Source organism: Phyllobates terribilis, unplaced genomic scaffold (genome assembly GCF_046119375.1).
Source record: "Phyllobates terribilis strain yellow unplaced genomic scaffold, ASM4611937v1 Scaffold_9__5_contigs__length_417890890, whole genome shotgun sequence".
Taxonomy (NCBI): Eukaryota; Metazoa; Chordata; class Amphibia; order Anura; family Dendrobatidae; genus Phyllobates; species Phyllobates terribilis.
Window position 1 is genome coordinate 168,928,364 of NW_027362769.1, and position 21,312 is coordinate 168,949,675.

Below are 21,312 nucleotides of genomic sequence, written 5' to 3' on the forward strand. Positions count from 1 at the left end.
TCCTGGGTACCACACGTACCGCGATTACGCTGCAAATTCGTGGCCATTGAATTTAATTGAAACGCAGCAAATCCACATATACATTTAGGTCCATATATATTTGGACAGAGACAACATTTTTCTAATTTTGGTTCTAGACATTACCACAATGAATTTTAAACAAAACAATTCAGATGCAGTTGAAGTTCAGACTTTCAGCTTTCATTTGAGGGTATCCACATTAAAATTGGATGAAGGGTTTAGGAGTTTCAGCTCCTTAACATGTGCCACCCTGTTTTTAAAGGGACCAAAAGTAATTGGACAGATTAAATAATTGTAAATAAAATGTTCATTTCTAGTACTTGGTTGAAAACCCTTTGTTGGCAATGACTGCCTGAAGTCTTGAACTCATGGACATCACCAGACGCTGTGTTTCCTCCTTTTTGATGCTCTGCCGGGCCTTCACTGCGGTGGTTTTCAGTTGCTGTTTGTTTGTGGGCCTTTCTGTCTGAAGTTTAGTCTTTAACAAGTGAAATGCATGCTCAATTGGGTTGAGATAAGGTGACTGACTTGGCCATTCAAGAATATTCCACTTCTTTGCTTTAATAAACTCCTGGGTTGCTTTGGCTTTATGTTTTGGGTCATTGTCCATCTGTAGTATGAAACGACGACCAATCAGTTTGGCTGCATTTGGCTGGATCTGAGCACACAGTATGGCTCTGAAGACATCAGAATTCATTCGGCTGCTTCTGTCCTGTGTCACATCATCAATAAACACTAGTGACCCAGTGCCACTGGCAGCCATGCATGCCCACGCCATCACACTGCCTCCGCCGTGTTTTACAGATGATGTGGTATGCTTTGGATCATGAGCTGTACCACGCCTTCGCCATACTTTTTTCTTTCCATCATTCTGGTAGAGGTTGATCTTGGTTTCATCTGTCCAAAGAATGTTCTTCCAGAACTGTGCTGGCTTTTTTAGATGTTTTTTAGCAGAGTCCAGTCTAGCCTTTTTATTCTTGATGCTTATGAGTGGCTTGCACCGTGCAGTGAACCCTCTGTATTTACTTTCATGCAGTCTTCTCTTTATGGTAGATTTGGATATTGATACGCCTACCTCCTGGAGAGTGTTGTTCACTTGGTTGGCTGTTGTAAAGGGGTTTCTCTTCACCATGGAGATTATTCTGCGATCATCCACCACTGTTGTCTTCCGTGGGCGCCCAGGTCTTTTTGCATTGATGAGTTCACCAGTGCTTTCTTTCTTTCTCAGGATGTACCAAACTGTAGATTTTGCCACTCCTAATATTGTAGAAATTTCTCGGATGGGTTTTTTCTGTTTTTGCAGCTTAAGGATGGCTTGTTTCACCTGCATGGAGAGCTCCTTTGACAGCATGTTTACTTCACAGCAAAACCTTCCAAATGCAAGCACCACACCTCAAATCAACTCCAGTCCTTTTATCTGCCTAATTGAGAATAACATAACGAAGGGATTGCCCACACCTGTCCATGAAATAGCCTTGGAGTCAATTGTCCAATTACTTTTGGTCCCTTTAAAAACAGGGTGGCACATGTTAAGGAGCTGAGACTCCTAAACCCTTCATCCAATTTTAATGTGGATACCCTCAAATGAAAGCTGAAAGTCTGAACTTCAACTGCATCTGAATTGTTTTGTTTAAAATTCATTGTGGTAATGTCTAGAACCAAAATTAGAAAAATGTTGTCTCTATCCAAATATATATGGACCTAAATGTACCTGCGGGTTTACTGCTTTTCAATGTTCCTCAATGGCCGCGAATTTGCAGCGTAATCGCGGTAGAAATGGTCATGCTGCGTTTTGCAACGCAATGCGAATTCGGCGCGCTAATTTGCGCATCATGTGCACAGCACATCCGAATTCACATTGCTTTGCATGGCAGACAGTTTTACAAGCGTTTTCGAGGCTGTAAAAACGCCGCAAAAATGCTACAAAAAACGCTATGTAGGCACATGGCCATACAAGCTACTAGGATTGGAGAGAGATTTGTGCTTCTCATAGATTTAGCTCACAGAGAATTGTATTGGGTGAGGACAGGTTTATCAAAAACAAGAATGTTTCTATTGACCGACAGCAAACAGAGATTTTGAAAACAGTGAGAAATTTGAAAACAAAGTTTATTGGAAAGCTGTGAACTTTTTATAACTTTTTTTAGATAAATAAGTAGAATGATGGAAAGTCAGTGATGTAAATATATTTTCTTATAATAGACCCATTATATGCATATACACTGTGTGCAGAATTATTAGGCAAATGTGTATTTTGCTCACATGATACTTTTTATACATGTCGTCCTACTCCAAGCTGCATAGGCTTGAGAGCCAACTACCAATTAAGTAAATCTGGTGATGTGCATCTCTGTAATGAGGAGGGGTGTTGTCTAATGACATCAATATCCTATATAAGGTGTGCTTAATTATTAGGCAACTTCTTTTCCTTTGGCAAAATGGATCAGAAGAGAGAATTGACGGGCTCTGAAAGGTCCAAAATTGTGAGATGTCTTGCAGAGGGATGCAGCAGTCTTGAAATTTCCAAACTTTTGAAGCGCAATCGCCAAACAATCAAGCGTTTCATGGCAAATAGCCAACAGGGTCGCAAGAAGCGTGTTGGCCAAAAAAAGCGCAAAATAACTGCCCATGAATTGAGGAAAATCAAGCGTGAAGCTGCCAAGATGCCATTCACCACCAGTTTTGCCATATTTCAGGGCTGCAACATTACTGGAGTATCAAAAATCACAAGGTGTGCGATACTCAGGGACATGGCCAAGGTAAGGAAGGCTGAAAAACCACCACCTATGAACAAGAAACATAAGATAAAACGTCAAGAATGGGCCAAGAAATATCTTAAGACTGATTTTTCAAAGGTTTTATGAACTGATGAAATGAGAGTGACTCTTGATGGGCCAGATGGATGGGCCAGAGGCTGGATCAGTAAAGGGCAGAGAGCTCCACTCTGACTCAGACGCCAGCAAGGTGGAGGTGGGGCACTGGTATGGGCTGGTATCATCAAAGATGAACTTGTGGGACCTTTTCGGGTTGAGGATGGAGTGAAGCTCAACTCCCAGACCTACTGCCAGTTTCTGGAAGACAACTTCTTCAAGCAGTGGTACAGGAAGAAGTCGGTATCGTTCAAGAAAAACATGATTTTCATGCAGGACAAAGCGCCATCACATGCATCCAACTACTCCACTGCGTGGCTGGCCAGTAAAGGTCTATCATCAACACCACCCAACATCACAGCTGCAGCAAAAAAACGCAACACCACCATCACGTTAGAGGGGATTTAAAGGGGTTCTCCACTACTAGAATAATCTCTTCTTAAACTAAATGTTCGGCCCCAATAAAATAATAAAACCTATATTCACCTTCCGTCTGGCTCTGTTCCAGCGGTGTCGGCACTCACGGTCCCGGGGCTTTCGTGCGGTTGTTATGACACGTAACCCTGGCGCCCAATCAGCGCTGGTGTCACTGTCTCCGCCTTCGGACCAACTGAACATGAAGAGGAAGTCTGGGATCAGCTATAGCCCTGGCTTCCTCTTCATCTTCAGTTCGTATGAAGGCGGAGACAGTGACACCAGCGCTGATTGGGCGCCAGGGTTACGTGTCATAACAACCGCACGAAAGCCCCGGGACCGTGAGTGCCGACACCGCTGGAACAGAGCCAGACGGAAGGTGAATATAGGTTTTATTATTTTATCGGGGCCGAACATTTAGTTTAAGAAGGGGTTGTGCTAGTAGCGGACAATCTCTTTAATTAATTCTTTGACCAAAGATAGCAGGGTAATTTTCACGTTAAAAACTTTAGGGTACGTGCACATGATCAGTAATCGCTGCGGATTGGACGCAGCACACTTGCGCTGCGTGCAAACCGCAGCGTCCAGATGTTACAGCATTGTGGATGAGATTTCAAGAAATCCCATGTCCACTATGCGTATCCGTGCTCCCGCTGATCACCCGCGGACACGGACATGCGGCGCGTCTTTCCAGACCGCAGAATGTCAATTTCTCTTGGGGAGTCGCTAGTCTCCGCAAGATAAATTAGATCACTACAATGTATTGGATGCGGTGAATGGTTCAATGAACACATGCGGATTCACCTGCGTGCAGCACGTTGGACGCTGCATAAAGTATCCTGCGTTCAAAGCGCTGCCCATACCGACCGTGTGCACAAAGCCTTATACGGCTGCCAATGATGGTGTATATATTCAATTAGCATTCAGGCAGAAACAAGGTTCCCCACCCCTGATGTAAATGAACCCTTAGGTATGTGTTGTTTTCACATCATATCTACAGTTAATCATTAACCTTCCCCCTCACTGTTTCAGTGAATGTGTTCCAGACATTATAGATCACTGGGCTAACATATATCACCTATTATTAAAAGTGATTTCCCAAAAGTTGTAGTAAAGGGGTTGTCCAGAATTAGAAAAACATGGATGCCTCCTGGCATAAACAGCACCTCCCCTGTTTACAGGTTGTGTGTGGTATTCTCTGTACCAATCACTTTAATGGAGTTGAGCTGCAATACCAGACTCTACCTGTAGACAAGGATGGCACTGTTGTTAGAGTAAGGCAGACATTTTTTTTCTAATCCTGGACAACCCTTTTAATGGCATAATTGTATTGCACCAATACACTTAAAGGAGTTGTCCACTACTTTCACACTGATGCCCTATCCGTAGGATAGGGAATCAATGTATGATCGGCCGGGGACCCGCACGCGGCACCCCCGCCGATCAGCTGTTATCGGTGCCGGGGGCAGCCGCCGGCTGGAAGTCCTTACCTGCGGTGTTTGGCCGTCAAGTTGTAGTGACCGCAGCAGGTTACTGCACATCCACCTCCCATTCAATTGACAACTCCTTTAAGATAACTGTTGGCTGCATGCTAATTTCCCTTGACTGAGTCTTTAGGGTGGATGATCAATGTCTGATTGGTGGAGGTCCAAGCAACAGAATGATGAGTTCATGAGTCTGACTCTGCAGTGGAGGGGCTGCAACAGTCCAGCAAGAGCGGTGGCCACTTCCTACAGCTGATCCGTATGGGTCGAAGGTTCACCCCCCAACCAATAATACATTGGATAAGACATTGATGCATATTTCTAAAAAAATCCCTTTAAATTATAGGCTTTATTATTGTATCTAAGCACAATATCTCAGCTACGTGTCGCTAGGAGACAGCACGTCTAAAGTCCTCAGCCAGCAGATAATATATCCAGTTAGCATACCCATTGTCCTCCTAGAAGCCCCCCACACTCCGGGGAGGGGGGTCTCTTTTGTGTCCTAACTACATTAACAAAAAGCCACATAAAATGGTTATTGTACTTAAAATACAATTATCTCAATGCAAATGGGATTAACCCCTTCACTGCCCAATTTCATTCCCTGGAGACAATAATAATGCAAAATCTGAGGTTGAGTAAACTTAGCAGGAAGAGACAGGTGGGCAAGTTTATAGATGATGGCAGACAGACAGTACCTGCAGGTGACGGCTCCTCCGCATTTGCAAGATGGTCTTATAGCATGTAAAAGCCGACATTAGAATAAGGTAATAGATACAGATCAATGGTGCATAATCCGGCAGCGCTGACAAAAACACTTTTGTCCTGTGGGGTCGGAATTTCCCCGGCGTCTGGACACCTGGAAACACAGATGGGGAAACCAGGAAGATGCAAAGAGGGACAATAAGTCACATTAAAGAGCATGCACCTCTAAATTAGGACACATTCAGTATCCTGCACGGTGTTGGGCTGTGAGCACAACCCCAATCTGTGGACGTCGGGCCCTCATACCACCCTCGTAGAGTCGGTTTCTAACCGTTTGTGCAGACACATGCACATTTGTGGCCTGCTGGAGGTCATTTTGCAGGGCTCTGGCCCTGCTCCTCCTGTTCCTCCTTGCACAAAGGCAGAGATAGCGGTCCTGCTGCTGGGTTGTTGCCCTCCTACGGCCCCCTCCACGTCTCCTGGTGTACTGGCCTGTCTCCTGGTAGTGCCTCCAGCCTCTGGACACTACGCTGACAGACACAGTAAACCTTCTTGCCACAGCTCGCATTGATGTACCATCCTGGATGAGCTGCACTACCTGAGCAACTTCTGTGGGTTGTCTCATGCTACCACGAGTGTGAAAGCACAACCAACATTCAAAAGTGACCAAAACATCAGCCAGAAAGCATTGGTACTGAGATGTGGTCTGTGGTCTCCACCTGCAGAAACACTCCTTTATTGAGGGTGTCTTGATAATTGCCAATAATTTCCATCTATTGTCTATTCCATTTGCACAACAGCATGTGAAATTGATTGTCAATCAGTGTTGCTTCCTGAGTGGACAGTTTGATTTCACAGAAGTTTGATTTACTTGGAGTTATATTCTGTTGTTAAGTGTTCCCTTTATTTTTTTGAGCAGTGTATATAGGAATACTTACAAGTGTGAAGTTTTTTTAAATGCTTTTAATGTACTGGTATTGTGGATAGCATTAATAAAGTTTTTCTATTTTTTCTATATTGTTGTCCTTTGATATTTATCGAATTATTTAGAAAGTCTGGTGCCCGACTCTACACCCTCTCTTTTTCTTTTTTTCATATGTTATTGTGAACAGTTAAGCAAGATGAAGATGAAATGATCTCTAAAAGGCCTAAAGTTAAAGATGACACATTTCCTTTGTATTTTAGGCAAAAGAAACCATTTTTTAAACTATAAAAAGGAAAGTGGACTGATGCAAAAGTTTGAGCACCCTTGGAAATTTGTGTGCTCAGATAACTTTAACCAAGGTTTCAGACCTTAATTAGCCTGTTAGGGTTATGGCTTGTTCACTGTCATTGTTAGGAAAGGCCAGGTGATGAATATTTCCCAGCTTTATAAAAACCTCCTCTAACCTTGTGCCAAAACACAGCAGCCATGGGTTCTTCTCAGCAGCTGCCGAGCACTCTGAAAATGAAAATAGTGGAGGCCCACAACACGGGAGAAGGCTATAAGAAGATAGCAAAGCGTTTTCAAGTTGCCCTTTCCTCAGTTTGAAATTTAATTAAAAAATGGTAGTTACCAGGAATATTGGAGGTCAAGATAAGGTCTGGAAGACCAAGCAAAATTTCAGTGAGCTACTCATAGGCTTGCTAGAGAAGCAAATCAAAACCCCCGCTTGACGGTAAAAGACCTTCAGAAAGATTTGGCAGACTCTAGAGTTGTGGTACATTGTTCTACTGTTTAGAGACACCTGCACAAATATGGCCTTCATGGAAGAGTCATCATAAGGAAACCTCTCCAGCGTCCTCATCATAAAATTCAGCTGCAGAAGTCCAAAAACATCTAAACAAGCCTAATGCATTTTGGAAACAAGTCCTGTGGACCGATGTTGTAAAACAGAACTCTTTGGCCACAATGATTAAAGGTAAGTGTGGAGAAAAAAGGGCACAGAATTTCAGGAAAAGAACATCTCACCAACCATTAAACATGGGGGGTAAACCAATCATGCTTTGCGGTTGTGTTGCCAATGGCACGGGGAACATTTCATGGGAAGGGGGAAGAATGGATTCAATGATATTTCAACAAATTCTAGATGCAAACATAACACCATCTGTAAAAAAAGCTGAAGTTGAAAACGATGGCTTCTACAAGTGGATAATGATACTAAACACCCGTCAAAATCCACAATAGACATCAGAAGGTGCAAGCTGAAGATTTTACAATGGCCCTCACAGTCCCCTGATCAAAACATCATTGAAAATCTGTGGCTAGATCTCCAAATAACAGTACATGCAAGACGCCCCAGGAATCTCACAGAACTGGAAGAATTCTCCAAGGAAGAATGAATGAAAATCAATCACACAAGAATTGAAAGACTCTTGTCTGGCTACAAAAAGCGTTTACAAGCTGTGATACTTTCAAAAGGGGGCGCTACTAAGTACTAACCATGAAAAAATGAGAGAAAAAGAAAAGCGACAACAAGGCCCCAAATGAGAATAGAAAAAATATATAATTTTATTAAATACACAAGTCAAAAAAGTAATACATGAAAGAGCTTAAAGGCACAAAGTGCCACATATGTGATTAAAAAACCAAGGACACCAAGAGACACCCCCTCCCTCTCTCCCCCTCCCTCCCCCCCGGGGGGGGGACACAATAACCCAATATTAACAGCAATCAGAGGTATGTATTAGTAGCACCACAAAGGCATATATAGATAATAGCATCAATAAGGGACAATTCCCAGATACCTAAGAGTATGCAAAAAGAAGGAGAGAGCAAGTAGAGCATATGGGAAGTAAAAGGCAAAATATCAAAAATGAATAGCCAATAATTACCCAAATTTGCAAATACCAGTGGTGCAACAGATGGATTCCCCCTTCTTTTTTCCTCCATCTGTTGCACCACTGGTATTTGCAAATTTGGGTAATTATTGGCTATTCATTTTTGATATTTTGCCTTTTACTTCCCATATGCTCTACTTGCTCTCTCCTTCTTTTTGCATACTCTTAGGTATCTGGGAATTGTCCCTTATTGATGCTATTATCTATATATGCCTTTGTGGTGCTACTAATACATACCTCTGATTGCTGTTAATATTGGGTTATTGTGTCCCCCCCCCGGGGGGGAGGGAGGGGGAGAGAGGGAGGGGGTGTCTCTTGGTGTCCTTGGTTTTTTAATCACATATGTGGCACTTTGTGCCTTTAAGCTCTTTCATGTATTACTTTTTTGACTTGTGTATTTAATAAAATTATATATTTTTTCTATTCTCATTTGGGGCCTTGTTGTCGCTTTTCTTTTTCTCTCATTTTTTCATGTTTCTTTGCGATGCCCCTTATACCTATATTATTATATTCCTATGTCTGCATACTAGTATTCCATGATTGATTGATATGATTATGCGGGCGTTTCTGTGGTATATTCTTTATATAAGTACTAACCATGCAGGGGGCCCAAACTTTTACATTGGCCTGTTTTCCTTTTTTAAATTTTTAAAACATAAAAAATGACAATATATTTTTTTTTTGCCTAACATACAAAGGAAATGTGTCATCTTAACTTTAAGCCTTTTAGAGATCATTTCATCTACTTGCTTAACTGTTCACAAAAACAGTAATTTTGACCAGAGGAGCCCAAACTTTTACATTCAACTGTAGGTATTTTCACTAAGCTGGAACCTTCGCGTTTCATTTCTTAAGGTTTTCTACAAGTATAACGAGTTCAGACAATCCTCTGTAAATGAATCAGCCTGGGAATGTGGACAGATACATTGTAGGAAACCATAAAGCCTCATTCATATGTTCGATGCTCGCGTAAATGCTCAGTCCATTTTATTTGCAGATAGATCTAGTACTCAAATTCTCTGCAAAAAAAATTATACATGTCCAAGTTTGATTAAACTTGCTTATTAAATAATAGGGTCTGTGTTTCCTACGGACCTTCTTTATTACATCTGTGTGCTGCCGATTTTTGCTGCTGATATACTTAGCTCACAGGATTTGCAGAAAGTTGCACTTGCAATTTATCTTCCAAACTGAATGCGACTTTGTAAGTAACCCTAAACACATGTCCACAATGATGGGAAGGCCACAGATTTTACATGCAAAATCCGGCAGCGCTGACAAAAACACTTTTGTCCTGTGGGGTCGGAATTTCCCCGGCGTTTACACACCTGGAAACACAGATGGGAAAACCGGGAAGATGCAAAGAGGGACAAAAAAAATCACATTAAAGAGCATGTGACTGACCCGAGTTTTAGTATCGACGTCTGAACTCGGCTTAATGCTACTAGTGACATGAGCAGTGTTTTGGATCTGGGCAGGTAAACACTGTTGTCCCTGTTTTTGGTGTGTTTAGTGACATGAATGGTCACATAAATCCCCCGGAAGAAATAGTAGCACTCCCCACAATCTTTTACTGTCCGGCTGATACACTTCAAAAGATGCTATTAATTGGTCATTCCTTCCCTGCTTGCCCAGGGACATCTGCCTAGCTGGCACGGTTGCCATCATGTAAGTACTATCTAGTATATTACTCCTGATGAACCTATTTAAGGGGAAATGCGTCGGGTTTAAAATGTTGCTTGGTCACTGTCATGCTGAGTTGCTGATATGACACTATATTTTATAGGATGGGATGTTAACATCTTCAGGTGCATGATCAATGGTTTGGTGATATTTAGCGCTGGCGGTAGGTGATTGACATGTTTTATGGCTTTTGTGAATGGGCTATCTACTATTAGGCATATCGCCAGTTTGCTCATTTACTAGGTGATATTGACCACTAGGGCAACTTGGAGAATTTTCATAACTCCTTGTAGGCCGAAAACTTGGAGATTCTATAGGATAATAGGTCTATTATCTATATGTCAATAATTATACTATATACCTATATTTATATCAGTTGCTTGCTCCTGTATATTCATAACGCATTCATGCATCTTCTATCCTGATTTTTGGCTATTAATACACTTTACATGTCAATTCATGATTGTATCTACATTACCATAAGACTGGGATATATTTTGTGGTCTTTCTGGCAGGATCCTATTCAGTAGGGCCTATTGGGGCACTATAGGGCAAGCCTTTGGTGAGTCGGTGAGCCAGTTGTATATTTTAGGGTGCCAACTAGTGATGAGTGAGCATGCTCACAACTGCTCGGTGCTCGCCCGAGCATCTCACTGCTCGAGATGCTTGACGCTCGCCGAGTATTTCCGGGGTTGCTCGGCGGGAGCTCGGGTCCCCTCCCTGCATGTTTGGCGCTCTTTACAGAGCCAATGAACATGCAGGGATTGCCAGACACTCATTGTAATGTCGCAGCCATGGTGGTTGTGGCATTACAGTGATTGGCTGGCCGCATAGCATCATCAGGTCTATATCAGTCCGGGCGCCGTCATATATAGTCACTCCGGATCAGACAGTGTAGGGAGAGGTGCTGCTGCGTCAGGGAGAGATTTGCTTGTGTATTAGGTAGTGTAGGGAGAAAAAACGTATATTACACATATTCATCTCAACAAACAGTCCTTTTGAGAACTAACTAATCCATCTGCAGAGATATCAGGCAGGCAGTGTATATAGGCAGGCAGTGTATATAGGCAGGCAGGCAGGCAGGCAGGGTATATAGCAGACTGCAGTGCACATAGCACAAGAGGCTCCATTCCAATTCTGCCTTCTGCTGCTGTTAGATATTTCTATACAAAGGCCCAGGTCTCAGGGGCCAGGAATACTTTTTTTGCATCTTAATCCTCATTATTTGCTTAAAAAGCAATCCAAAGAACACCGTTTTTCTGCGCCATTTGCTTGTTGGCACTGCAGAATACAGCCAGGTCCTTTCCATATTACAGCTCTAGAAATCCAGCTATTTAAAATTGTGTTTTCTCCGTCAAACGGATCACATATAATTTCGCTGAAAATACTGCCATTTCTGGCCTCCATTAAAAATTTCTTTCAATGTGTCAGTGAAGCAATTCACAGCAGTTTGCTGTTCAAACTACTTACCTACAGGCCAGGTATTTAAAACTGTGTTTTCTCCGTCACACAGATCACATATAAGTTTGCTCCAAACTCATTTGTAGTGAGCGTGGAAGATACTGTCCTCCATTTAAAATGGGCAAGGCACGTGGCAAGGAACGGGGAGCTGGACGTGATGGTGATGGTGCATGCAGAGGCCGAGGACAAGGCCGTGGGCAAGCTGAAATTGTGCCACAACAAACACCCACATCTTCTCGTCTGACCTTCCTGTCTCAATTCCTAGGGGACCACAGCACACCACTATTGAACCCAGAGCAGTGTGAAAAGGTTGTTGGTTGGATAGCGGATAATGCTTCCAGTCACTTAGCCACCATCACCACCCTGTCTTCCACACAGTCAAGTCTCAGTAGCCGTGAGTCTGGACCGCATATTCCTCACCCTGATCCTCCTTCCTCCCACCATGCCGAGTTATCGGAGACAACTGATCCCACACTTGGACACTCTGAAGAGCTGTTCACTTTTCCATTTATAGATTCGGGCCTCTCGCCCGGTCCACTTGAAGCGGAGCAAGAGGAGATCGCGTGTAGCGATGCCCAAATATTTGAGCAGCCACGGTCACACGAAGGCGACGGTGGGAAAGTGTCACAACAGGTGGACGATGACGAGACACAAATGCCAGAAAGTCAGGAGGACCAGAGTGTGGAAGTAGAAGACGAGGTAGTGGATGATATAGTAACTGACCCGAGGCAGAGCACCCCAACAGGCAGGAAGAAGCAGTGTGGTGGCCGCAGACAGAAGTCAGGCAACCGTTCCCCGTAACACCAACACAAAGGAAGTTGCCAGTACAACTGTTAGGTCTTCCTGAGTCTGGTTGTTTTTTAAAGACTCTGCCGATAACCCCAAAAAGGCCATTTGCACCACCTGCCAGGCCAGCATCAGCAGGGGTGGCAAAACTAGCAGCCTGACCACCACCAGCATGATCAGGCACATGGCAGCAAAGCACCCGACTTTGTGGGCCGAACCCCAGGATCCAGGAACAGTGTCTGCAGGTGGCACCATTGCTTCTTCCGCTGTTGTGCATGCAAGCCAAACCCCTGTCCATGGTGCATGCGAAGATGCCTCCTGCCCTGCACCTGTCATTGCGCACTCTCAAGTATCAGCATCAGGAAGCATGTCCATGTCCTTGTCCCAGCGCAGCGTTCAGTTGTCCATACCCCAGTCCTTGGAACGAAAGCGCAAATATGCAGCCAACGCCCCACAGGCCACACTACTAAACTCTCACATTTCATGACTGCTTGCGCTCGAAATGTAGCCTTTTAGGCTTGTGGAGATGGAAGCATTCCGCAACCTGATGGCGGCGGCCGTCCCTCGATACTCGGTTCCCAACCGCCACTATTTCTCCCGGTGTGCCGTCCCCGCATTACACAAGCACGTGTCCCAAAACATTAGCCGTGCCCTCAATAACGCAGTTACCGGGAAAGTCCACCTAACCACGGATACGTGGACAAGTGCTTGTGGGCAGGGATGGTACATCTCGCTGACAGCACACTGGGTTAACATAGTGGAAGCCGGGACCCAGTCGGACCTTGGGACGGAACACGTCCTCCCGACGCCAAGGATTGCGGGCCCTAGGTCAATCAGAGTTGGCCCCACGGTCTACAGCTCCTGCACCTCATCCTCCTCCTCTTCAGCCTCCATCTCCGAAATGACCACATCAGTCACAAGCTGGAAGCACTGCAGCACTGCCTCGGCCAAGCGGCAACAGGCTGTGCTGAAGCTAATATGCTTAGGTGACAAACCGCACAATGCTGAAGAGTTGTGGACAGCTCTGAAAGAGCAGGCAGATCTGTGGCTCACACCGTTGAACCTACAGCCAGGCATGGTCGTGTGAGACAATGGCCGGAACCTGGTGGCGGCTCTGAGGCGAGGCGAGCTCACACACGTACCATGCCTGGCCCATGTGCTTAACCTCGTGGTTCAGCAGTTTCTCAAATCCTGCCGGATTTGCTTGTTAAATTACGCCGCCTGTGTGCCCATTTTAGAAAGTCAGCTACAGCTTCCGCCGCCCTTGCCGTATTTCAGCAGCGTTTGCAGCTTCCGGCTCACAGACTGGCGTGTGATGTCCCCACGCGTTGGAACTCTACACTGCAGATGTTAGGAAGGATTTGTGAGCAGAAGAGGGCAGTTGTTGAGTACAAGCATCAACAAGGCCATCGGTATTCAATTCAGACTCCACACATAAGACCTCAGGAGTGGACATGGATGTCAGACATATGTACCATCCTCCAAAACTTTGAGGGCTCCACCAAGATGGTGAGCGGCGATGACGCCATATTTAGCATCACCATGCCGCTTCTCTGTCTTCTGAAACGCTCTCTGCTCACAATCAAAGAGGATGCATTGCAGGCGGAGCACGATGAGATGGAGCAAGGAACCATACAGGGTGATTACACACACTCAAGCCTCATCTCATCCCAACGTGGATTGGGGGACAATGAGGAAGAGGAGGAAGGACAGGAGATAGTTTCTTGCACTATAGATGGTACTACCTGCACAGCTGTCATACCGTCTGTTCAGCGTGGATGGCCAGAGGACAGAGAGGAGGAGGAGGAGAGCATGGTCAGTCATCCTCTTGGTGAGGACACGGAAGTCTTGCCTGTTAGTAGTCTGGCACGCATGGCTGAGTTTATGTTACGCTGCCTTTCCCATGACCCTCGCGTTCTCAAAATTTTGGGTGACAGTCATTACTGGTTGGTGACACTTCTAGACCCACGCTACAAGGAAAACTTTATATCTCTTATTCCTGAGGCGGACAGGTCTACAAAAATGGGGCTATACTAGAAGGCCCTTGTTGCGGAACTATTAAAAAAATTCTCATCTGAAAACGCTGGTGGCAGAGGGCACACTTCGTTGGACAACCAAGGAGTACAGGCGAGAGAGACACAACTTCAATCCAGCAGAAGCAGGGGAACACTGTAAAAGTTCTGGGAGAGTTTTCTCAGACCCTCTCATCGCACAGGCCCGGAGGTGCGGGGTACTCTCACAAGGAGTGCAAAGTTTGGGAAGATGCTGAGGGAGTACCTTGCCGACCGTACCAACGTCCTCCGTGATTCCTCTGTGCCTTATAATTATTGGGTATCCAAGCTGGATACGTGGAATGAACTGGCTCTCTACGCCTTGGAGGGCCTGGCCTGCCCTGCCGCCAGCGTTTTATCAGAGTGGGTTTTTAGTGCCGCTGGTGGAATTATAACTGATAAGCGCATCCGCCTGTCAACTGAAAATGCTGACAGGCTGACTCTAATAAAAATTAACAAGGGCTGGATTGGGCCAGACTTCTCAACACCACCGAATGATCGTAGCGTAACATAAACTCAAATCCAGTGTCTTTTCTTGGGAGGTGTATTCCCATGCACCTTTTCACACCCACACATGGGTATACGCTTCCTGATTTTGGCTATTTGCTCTTGTCCTCCTCCTTCTCCTCATCCTCCACCACCATATCACCAGGGTGACCGTGGTCCGTGATGCAACACCCACATAATTTTTTTAAAGGGTGTTTATGATGCCCGTAAAAAAATTTTTTTTTACAGTATGTTCATGTATACCCCCCAGGGGTAAATGTTTGTCAGCCCATACACTTAGTGCATGGGCATTACAAGTATAGGAGGCCCGCTCCTTTCTAATGGGAACATTTTTTTATGAGGCCCTCCTCCACGTCTCTTCCAAGGGGCATTGAAGTACCTCCAAATTTTTGGCAGCCCTTGCATTCACAGCATAGGCCAACACTATGGGAGACTCTCTCCTTTCTAATGCGAATTTGTCGTCACTGTGGCCCTGCTCTATGTGTCTTTAAATTCTTAGTGGGGTTTTTCCTAAAATTGGTCAGCCGTTGGACTCACTGCATACCCTATAACTGTATAGCAGACCCTCTCCTTTCTAATGGGAACATGTTGTAATTGTTACTGTGGCCAGAGCCGTATTAGCCCTTAGGCACTTGTAGGCACGTGCCTAGGGCGCCGGAATTCGGGGAGAGCGGCGCCTGAGCGTGTTTTTTTTTTTGTGGTTCGTGCCCCGAGCTGGCCGGGTGGCTCCGCCCCCCCAGCGTCCGCATCGGAGCCACACCCCCACATCGGGCCCCCACTGTCTACAGCAGGAGCTTCACTGATAATAGCATTGTGAGTGAAGCTTCTGATGTAGAGACTGGTTCAGGACCTGTAGTGACATCACGATCATGCGACTTGTAATGTGACCGTGATGTCACCTCAGGTCTTGCAGTCTGGAGAGCTTCAGGACCTTTGATGAGGGCCTTGCATTGAAAGAGGAGCGTGCTCCTGTCCTCCTGCACAGAGGGGGAGGGGGAGCCAGAGACTGGCATCTACCAACCTGAGCTGCCAGATAAGTCTGTGTCCACCTGTGTGCTGTGCTGCTCCTGCAGTGTAAAGCAGTGTGTGTGTGTATGTGAGGTGTGTGCAGTGTGTGCTGTCTGAGAGATATCTGTATGTGTTTATATGAACATATGTTGTCCTGCATACATGTACTATGTCTAATGTGTGTATCTACTGAGCATTAGTTGTTCAGTGCGTGTGTGTATGCCGTGTGTGTGCATTGTACATGTGTGCCTTGTGTGTGTGCATTGTGCATGTGTACCTTGTACGTGTGTGCCGTGTGTGTGCATTGTACGTGTATGTGCCTTGTACGTGTGTGTGCATTGTGTACTTGTGTGTGCCTTGTACGTGTATGCCGTGTGTGTGCCTTGTACATGTGTGTGTGTGCCTTGTATGTGTGTGTGCCTTGTACGTGTGTGTGTGTGCCTTGTATGTTTTTTGTGCATTGTCCGTGTGTGTGTGCCATGTGTGCCTTGTACTTGTGTGTCATGTGTGCCTTATACTTGTGTGTCATGTGTGCCTTATACTTGTGTGCCATGTGTGCCTTATACTTGTGTGCCATGTGTGCCTTGTACTTGTGTGTGTGTGCCTTGTACGTACGTGTTTAAATATGTATGTTTATATATTTTATTGCATTATTCTAACTTGTATATGTAGATGGCCAGATATAGACACAGTGGCATTATGTGACACACAGCGTGTGTGTAGCTTCCACACTTCTAAATCCTGACTGCACAGATGAGAGCTCATAGGTGTAAACATATTGGCAATCATCCAACGAATGAGCAAAATTCTGTTCATTCATCGGGAGATTGGATTGTTTATGGAAGAACAAACATCATTGTTCTCAGCAGCACATCGCCAGGTGTAACCTGCAGATCTGCTGCTGATAATATGATACTGTATGGGGACAGATTGATCATTCTGTCTCCATCATTCTTCCTCAGCCGGTGTAAAGAGGCCGGGGAAAAACTGTAGAACGACTTCAGTGTTGTCAATCACGCTCATTTAATGGCCTGTGATCAGAGCATGTAAATACAACCAAAATCTTTGAGTGTGATGGTGCAATATGTGAGCATTTGTGGCCCCACTTTAAACTTTTGCCTAGGGCCCCACTTTATCTAAAATCGGCCCTGCCTTTCCCATCATTCCCCCTCTGCGTTTGACGCAGCGGCGCGATGACGTCACTTCACTGCGGGTCAGACAGTGGAGCTGAGAGACTGAAGCAGCGGGGGAACGAGGAGCGGTGAGTGTGTATTTATTTAAATGTGGTGCCCATATTACTGGAGGACTGTGGCCACACTATGCCCTATGGGGCCGCATTATACTGTATGGAGGACCATGGGGGCTGCAATATATTGTGTGGAAGACTATGAGAAGTGCAATATACTATATGGAGGACCATGGGGTGCATTTCATTGCATGGAGGACCATGGGGAGTGTATTTTATTGCATGGAGGATTATGGTGGGCACATTATACTATATGGAGGATTATGGGGGCGCATTATACTACATGGAACGCTATGTGGGGCCATTGTAATATTTGGAGGGTTATGCGGGACCATTATACTGTGTGAAAGGAATTATACAGTATGAAGGTTTGTGTGGGGGCCATCTTACTGTTTGGAGGGCTAGTGCGGACCATTGCAATGTACGTAGGCCCTTTAATGTGCATGGAGGGCTGTGTGGGAGTCACAGTCAGGGGGATCATACTGTGTTGGGGTCACCATACTTTGCCTTGGGAGTTGAGGTGGGGTACAGTAGGGTCATTATACTGTGCATATGGAGGAATTCACTATGGGGGCCCCTTGTTGGCATCATACTTTTATGGGGGCAATGAAAGAGGAATCTAGGACTTCAGCAGGAGGAAAATTACTATGTAAAGCCTGGAAAGTTGTGAGATTTGCTCTTCTGTGACCCCGACAATTATTTAATTTTTTTTTTCTTTTTTCGGAGGGGGGGGGGGGGGGCAATTGGAACTTCTGCTATGGGGCCCCATGATTTCTATGTACGCCCCTGCCGGGCACTTGAAGTTCCCACGGAGGCCCGGGCAGCACATCGCTGGCGGCGGCTCATCTCAGCAGGCAGCGCCAGTAATTGTGTCCTGTTGTGATGTGCCATTGCGCCGACACTGCCACCCGGGCCGTGGTGCCGGTGCATGATGCTGGCTGAGGAGCTGCCGCTTCTGCAGACAGTCTGCTCTAGACTGCAGCATAATTGATGATGGCGGGCGGCAGGCGGGATCATAGTTTAGGCGCAGTCAGCAGCTGCCGCCGGTACTGTGTTCTGTGCTGTGCACAGACAGTACAGCCAGCGGGCAGCAGTGCCAGCCTGACAGAGCCCAGACTGCCTGAGTCTCTGACTAGTCTCAGACTCTGAGGAGTCTGACTAGTCTGTGACTGTTGTCACTGGTCAGACATGATGGCAGGCAGCAGCAGGGAGGGACACAGTGGGGTCTGAATCCCAGACATGGGCTGCATCAGGCACTGCAGCATTGCATATGGGCCATATGCAATGCTGCAGTGCCTGCTGCAGCCCAGTTCTGTGTGGGCCGCTCCCCCCCCCCACACCCCCATATGCAATGCTGCAGCCCTGTGGTCTGTGTGGGCCGCTCCCATCCCCCCCCCACCCCCATATACAATGCTGCAGCCCTGTGGTCTGTGTGGGCCGCTCCCATCCCCCCCCCCATATGCAATGCTGCAGCCCTGTGGTCTGTGTGGGCCGCTCCCATCCCCCCACTCCCATATGCAATGCTGCAGTGCCTGCTGCAGCCCTGTGGTCTTATTTCAAGGCAGTTTGTCTGCAGGAATTTACCCCTACAAACCTTTTATATGTGCTACATGGAATGGGGGGGGGAAGCTACATGAAACTTGGGGAAACGGCCGCGACGGGGGGGAAGATATTGGATGCGAGGGGGGCACGACGTGGGGGGGACGTGACGGGGGGTGAGGGTGGGCGTGACCGGGGGGGGGCGACCACTGACAGTGCCTAGGGCAGCAGAAACTCCAAATACGGCCCTGACTGTGGCCCTGCTCTATGTGTCTTTAAATTCTTAGTGGGGTTTTTCCCAAATTTTGGCAGCCCTTGCAGTCACAGCATGGGCATTACCACTATAGGAGACCCGCTCCTCTATAATGGGAAAATTTTTTTTACTGAGACCCTCCTCTATGTCTCTTCAAAGGGGTATTGGGTTGCGTCCAAATTTTTGGCAGCTCTTGCAGTCACTGGATACGCAATAACAGTATAGGAGACTCACCTGTTAATAATGGGAACAACAAAGCATAGCCGGCTGATGGCTCTCTAACAGTAGCGTACCGTCCCTGGCCACATTCACCTGTCCACGTGTTTGTGGTTAGGCGGTCCTTCCCAGTAAGTGCACTGGGGAGGGCATGGGTAATGTTGTGGGACCCGTGCTTGTGGAAGGCGGAGACAACACCGGGAGAAACAGTGGCGGCTGGGGACCGAATATGGACACCCAGCCGCCGCCGGCATGAGGTTATGAAAAGCTTCCGCCTCCACAAGCCTAAAAGGCCACATTTCAAGTACAAGCAGCTGTCAAAAATTTGGCAGTATAGTATTGAAGCCTGTGGGTGGGTGGGTGACTGGCTGCATACTTGCGCTTGCATTCCAAGGAATGGGGTAGGAACAAATGAACGCTGCAGTGGGAAAAGGACGTGGACGGTGATTGTTGCAAGTCTGCAATGACAGGTGCATGGCGGGAGGCATCTTCGCATGCGCCAAGGATCACTTATGATGGGCACACTTTTAGGCAGTGACCTGGGCGTCAGAGATGCTTCCAGAGGTCTTCCCCATGCTGTTCCCATGTCTTTTCAGCACTGTATGCATGTGCCTGATGATGTGTCACACACCACATGGCCAGATAAGGTTGTAAAATGTTAAAATGACATTTCCCGGTGAATGCATTTGTCTTTGTTGAAAGCAATGCAAAAGTGCAAAAACGCATAAAAAACGCTACGTTTGAACATAGCCCAAGGTGTGGAGGAGTATTTTTGGTTTTGGTTATTTATTTTGCCTTATATACAAGTCATGGCCCTGGAAAGGATGTTCCTTAATATATTTCCCAGGAAAATCCATTTTGGTTTTGTTTTTGTATGTTTTATTATGAGTCCGTAAAAGTGGCCTAATACTCTGACAACGTTGTTGACAGCAGTGACCTGGAAGTCAGAGATGCTTCCAGGGGTCTTCCCCCATGCTGTTCCCATGTCTTTTGAGCACTGTTCTGATCGATTTGGGCAATTTTTAGGCCCTCTGCAGACCGCCGGGGGGAGCCGCCTGAAAAATGCTTGAGTTTGCCATAGACTTACATTGGGCTCGTTGCTCGGGCCGAGCACCCGAGTATTCCAATTTGCTCGACCCGAGCAACGAGTACCCGAGCATTTTAGTGCTCGCTCATCACTACTGCCAACCTCTACGGTAAGACAGGCCTTTTTCAGGGACAGAACAGGGCAATTAACAAATCATTTTCCTGCTGCCCCTCACTTTGATTGTACATGTTCCATTTGTATTGGAACTCCCAGGTGCTTCCCTAGGGAGGCCTATTACTGTTATTGTCTTTTTCGTATAATTTTTTTTTTTTTTTCAATATACACAATAAAGAATATTTTTAGAAAGTACAATTCAGTTTTTTTCTATAAATTATTTGTACTATTTATGCCTTTTTTTAGTTTATGACCTGATACACTTCAATAGATGATGTGCGACTCCTTACAACTTGGAGATTGGATGAAGAAGTTATACTATCAAGGCAAAAGTCTGACATCCATCGAAAATTCTGCAGCCTTCACAAGGTGGAGTAAGAAGATGATGGTGGTGGTGGGGGGTGCTTCTTGCTATTGCGCCATTATTTTAGAAATGTGAAGAAAAGCCAAACTGCAGACAAGTCGCACACTCCCTGCATTGTTGTCTGGGATGTAGAGTGGGACCTAATATTTGTGACTATTGTGTCTTGTAGATTGTCATCCCTCGCGGGCAGGGTCCTCTCTCCTCCTGTGCCAGTTGCCCTTGCGTTTTTGTTCAAGGATTTTGTAATTTTTTTTTTGCTATGTATACCCCCTTTTTCTCATGTAAAGCGCGATGGAATAAATGGCGCTATAATAATAAATAATAATAATAATTCCTGGATCATCAGTGCCCATAACAGGTCACATTATGTTTAAATAAATAAGTAGAAACGTCTGTTGTTCCCAGGGGCTGAGATCTCCTCCTGCTGTTACTGGGAGATTCGAAATTAGAACGTTCCAAACCCTGATACAATGTATCAATATCAACATGTGTCTGTACCGGCCACCCTACCTTGCTGCTTCAGCCACGCCCATTGTAAGGTATACAGAGGATTAGTCACATTACTTTTCTGCCTCTCGCCACGCCCCCCTATCTCCCAACCAATCACATTACAGTATCCATCTCTCTGCGCTTCCTGCATTTGCGGTCCAAGTCTCTCTATGAATGAGGCAGTAGGCGAGGAA

At 45.9% G+C, this 21,312-nt stretch overlaps 1 long non-coding RNA gene across 1 annotated transcript; it reads right to left on the reverse strand.

The window, feature by feature from the left end:
- Positions 1-2,170: 2,170 nt before the first annotated feature.
- LOC141161860 (uncharacterized) lies at positions 2,171-21,226 on the reverse strand. Its single transcript, XR_012250698.1, has 3 exons — positions 21,140-21,226; positions 5,488-5,648; positions 2,171-2,805 (listed from the first exon to the last, which is right to left on the reverse strand). It is a non-coding gene; the product is annotated as an uncharacterized lncRNA (long non-coding RNA).
- Between the last annotated feature and the right edge of the window lie 86 nt (positions 21,227-21,312).